This window comes from Bombus flavifrons, unplaced genomic scaffold, assembly GCF_040668555.2.
Source record: "Bombus flavifrons isolate JBK064 unplaced genomic scaffold, iyBomFlav1_principal scaffold0161, whole genome shotgun sequence".
In the NCBI taxonomy this organism is placed as follows: domain Eukaryota; kingdom Metazoa; phylum Arthropoda; class Insecta; order Hymenoptera; family Apidae; genus Bombus; species Bombus flavifrons.
The window spans coordinates 9509-14262 of NW_027184906.1; positions in this window are offsets into that span (position 1 = coordinate 9509).

Here is a 4754-nt window from a genome sequence, read left to right on the forward strand (position 1 = left end):
TAATGAAACCCTTGTACGCGCTTACTTCCGGTAACAAAAGCATAGCTTGGACGGATAAACATGAAAAAATAAGGCAAAAGGTAATTTCCGTCCTGACCGAAGCACCGGTGTTAATGATATTCGACCCCAACTACCCGATAGAACTACATACCGACGCTAGTTCTGAAGGATATGGGGCCATTTTGATGCATAAGGTCGAAGGTCAAAATAGAGTAGTAGAATATTACAGTAAAAAGACTAGCCCCGCGGAATCCAGATACCATTCCTATGAACTGGAGACGTTGGCGGTTGTAAACGCCGTCAAACATTTCCGTCATTACCTACACGGACGAGAATTCCTCGTTGTCACTGATTGCAACTCCCTAAAGGCATCCAGTAATAAGGTACATTTAAGTGACAGGGTTTACAGATGGTGGGCCTACCTGCAAACTTTCACCTTCGACATTATGTATCGGGAAGGCAAACGAATGGCTCACGCCGACTTCTTTTCGCGGAACCCCGTAGACTCGGATCACCGTAAGATCGACAAAATCGCCGAAAAGGAAATCAATCTGGCCGAAATCTCCGACGATTGGCTCTTAGCGGAACAACGTCGCGACCCCCAAATCACCGAAATTGTTGATAAGTTGCGGAACGACGAGCTTGCGGAAGACATCGCGAACACCTACGAACTACGATCCGGCACCCTGTACCGTAAAATACAAAGAAGGGGCAGAACTCTCTGCTTGCCCATTGTCCCAAGGGGCTTTAGGTGGTCCGTGATCAGCCATGTACACCAGTCAATCATGCACTTAGGATGGGATAAAACGCTCGAGAAACTATACGAGTATTACTGGTTCGAAGGAATGGCGAAATACGTTCGCAAATTCGTTGAGAACTGTCATGCTTGTCGAGTTTCTAAGGCCAGTTCCGGCAAAATACAAGCCGAACTACACCCCATACCTAAGACCAGCATACCTTGACACACGGTTCACATGGATATCACGGGCAAACTAAGCGGTAAAAACGACGCGAAGGAATATGTCATTGTGCTGGTCGACGCCTTCACCAAGTTCGTATACTTGCACCACACCCGTAAGATAGACTCCCTTAATACCATTAAAGCACTCAAGTCCGCTATATTCTTATTCGGCAGCCCCTGTCGGGTAATAGCGGACCAGGGAAGATGTTTTACGGGCAAAGAATTTCAAGACTTTTGTAGAGATAAAAATATTAAACTCCACTTAATAGCAACCGGTGCTAGCAGGGCCAATGGACAGGTAGAGCGTATCATGGGTACGCTAAAAAATACGTTCACAACAATAGAAACGACCGGACGGTCCTGGCAAGACGCGATCGGGGAAACACAACTGGCTTTAAATTGTACCCCCAACCGCGTGACTAAGTCGAGCCCATTGGAACTGTTAATCGGTAAAACAGCGAGACCCTACGGCTTGTCCGTACCCGACAATATCGAAGAAAGAGAAGTAGATATCTCCCACGTACGGCGACAGGCGATAAAAAATATAGAAGCAAGTGCCAAATACGATAAGGATAGGTTCGATAAAAATAAGGCTCAAGTAGTTAGGTTTAACCTTGGTGAGTTTGTGTTACGTAAAAACGAGGAAAGAAACCAAACGAAGCTAGATCCGAAATTCAGGGGTCCATTTAGGATAGCAGAGATTTTGGAAGGAGATAGGTACACCTTAGAAACCTTGGACGGCAAAAGATTCCGGACTCCCGGAACGAAGACTATCCTCGACGAATCCGATGATCTCGTGCCCTTAGACACACCCCGATATAGTTTTCCTCTGTGGCATCATCGGGACGGAAAAGTCATTCTTTCACGCGATCTCGTCAACTGAAGGAAGTAACGTTCTTACGATTTATTGTGCGGACTTAGACTTCGCGAACACGTTCAACCATCATCCCTCTGACCGCGGTTTCGTTATCGAACCCGAGACCATTGTTACTAGTATCGCGGGTGCCTAATCACCACAGTCGATTGTTAAACTTGTATCATCCGTGCCTGTGCTAATAAACTGTGTCTTTATTATATCGCAACGATGGCTAATTTCAATGAAGACTCACCAAACACCCACAATCCTGACCCCAACGCTACTCCGACATATATATATATATACGTTTGTGTGTGTTTTATATTATTGAACACTATAAAATAAACTACTTAGCACAATAAATAACACTATCGAAAAAATTACAAAACATTAGTCACATTAAAATGACACACAATATAAATATATATATATATATATTCACATGAACAATACTATTGTCATTTTAACAATAATAATAACAATAAATATATAATCTAATTGCGGTAGAATAAGGGAAAACGAGCGACAGACAGAAAAATCAGTTCGATAAAACTAAAGACCCGCCACTGTAACCTCACTGATGACATTTGCGAGCAGCCATGGTAGATTTATACGCGCACGTCGGAACACACGCAATAATTATACACATTAGATAAATACAAAATACAATATTTCTCAATTCAACTATACGTCAAAACACCGAAACAAGATTTACACATAATTGACAAATAGATCCGAGATCAATAGAAATTACTGTATGCGAGGGACATTCGCGGGCGGCCATTTTGAAACATGCGTGCACTAATTCGTAGGTATTACAAAAAATAATAATAATAATAAAATTATACTTTCGATAGGAAAAAGAAAAGAAAAGGAAAAGGAAAGAACAGCGAAAATAAATATTTAATACAAAATGGAACGTCGTGCCGAGGTAGCAATAAATAAAGACACGGGACAGGAATGCCGGGGTTTGGTGGAAATCAGCCGCGAGAAATGAATCATAAAACACATTGTTAACAATTTTATTATGCGAAAATTACTTTGTATAAAAAATATATATATATACATATATATAATCGAATAAAAAGAAAATATAAAACTAAACAAATATATTTAAAATGTATAAATATATATATATATATATATGTCGGAGATGTAGGGATAGCGGGCCTTTCTTTTGGAATTTTGGGAAGATTCCCAATACTTTCGGTTAAACTGTTTGTTTAACCTGTTCAATATAGTATTATAACAGTGGACTTGAGGTTGAGGTGACACTGCCGGTCACCGAACGTAGCCACGGTCTCGGGATGAACGTAGAAGTACAAATGTTGAGGGACACACGTTGTATTAACAAACAAGTCCCGAGGCGGGAGCAATAACGGCTCTACGCGAGCCTAGTAACGGTGCCTGGAATTTTGTTGATAACCCTGATCAATATGCAATTGACAAGTGTGATCGTGTCAGTCTTTTATTTGTATGATCACCTTGGAGAGTTGATACACAACGTCAAACGATTAGTCTAAAAGATACCGAACGTCATAGCAAACGTCTTTTCAAGAAAGCTTATAACTAAATGTTCAAAAAGTTGTCCCGTTGACCGTGGATTCGTTAAACCCGAGAACATTGTTTATTTAAGAGTGACTTTACGTTATACAGTTAAACCTTGTTTAATCAACTCCTGTACATATTACTGTAAATATAAACCTTTGAACAACTATAATGGCTAATCCTAATGAAGAAACGCAAGACGCCCCAAGAACCAGCACCAACCCAACAAACCCGATTAACCCGACATCAGAAGTGGGATCAGAGCCGTTTTTGTCCATGCGAGAGCATATAACAATCATGCGTGAGTTAATAAGGACGCTTGTGACAGAACCGGGTGCGGAAACGAAGAATCTATCGCTTCCGCGTTTTAACCCAGAAATCGCAGGTTCTGACCCAGCTGCATGGTGTGCAGTAGTAAATCTGATTATGAAAGAAAATCCCTTGCAAAGCAGTGTGTTATATTCTGCTTTGAGTTGTGCTCTAGAAGGTACAGCAGCGCAATAGCTAACGCAAGTATTGGTTGGTAGAGATATTACTTGGACAAAATTTAAAGACCTTTTCACTGCGCGTTTTGGTGGTAAAGAAACAGCTACCTCAGCGCTAATGAAGATGTCTCATGAAAAACCACTGAAAGATGAAACTATGGGAGCTTTTGGTATACGTCTCCGTTCCTTCCTGAAGGCAAGATGGGAAAATTTAACTATGGCTGAGGTGATCAACGCTACTGTTCTTTTCCAATTGGCTACGCAAGATCAGCGTTTTGAACGGGTTGCACTTACAAGTGATATTAAGACTGAGGATCAATTTCTAAGTGAAATGAGAGCTTTCTCTTACGCAAAGAAGAGGCCGGTGATTGTTACGGACAACTTTTCTACGGGTCCTGAAGCTAAACGTCATAAGCCGCCGGATTACCGGATTAAGTGTCATTACTGTGGTAACCTCGGACATAAAGTGATGGAGTGTCAAAAAAAGATAAAATTTGGGAAACAGAGGAACCCGAACGAAAGTCAATCAGCCGCTACATCGAAGGTGATATGTTTCAAGTGTCGAGAGGAGGGTCATATTGCGCCCAGTTGCCCAATGTTGCGGAAAGGGAAAAATAACGGCAGTACACCTAAAGGAGGCAGTAACTCCAAAAACGAGAAACGGGTTGATTTCTCTGTAACGGAAGCTTCCATTGGTAAATTAATTCATCTGGGTGAGTCGTATCCATTTTACTTCGACTCAGGGGCTGAGTGTTCGTTAATTAAAGAATCCGTGGCATTGAAATTTTCCGGTAAAAGAAAGACTAATACAGTAATGATGCGTGGAATAGGAGATACCTGTGTTAAATGTACTTCGCAAATTTTGTCTTTAGTATGTATTAATGGATTTACATTGGAGATAATT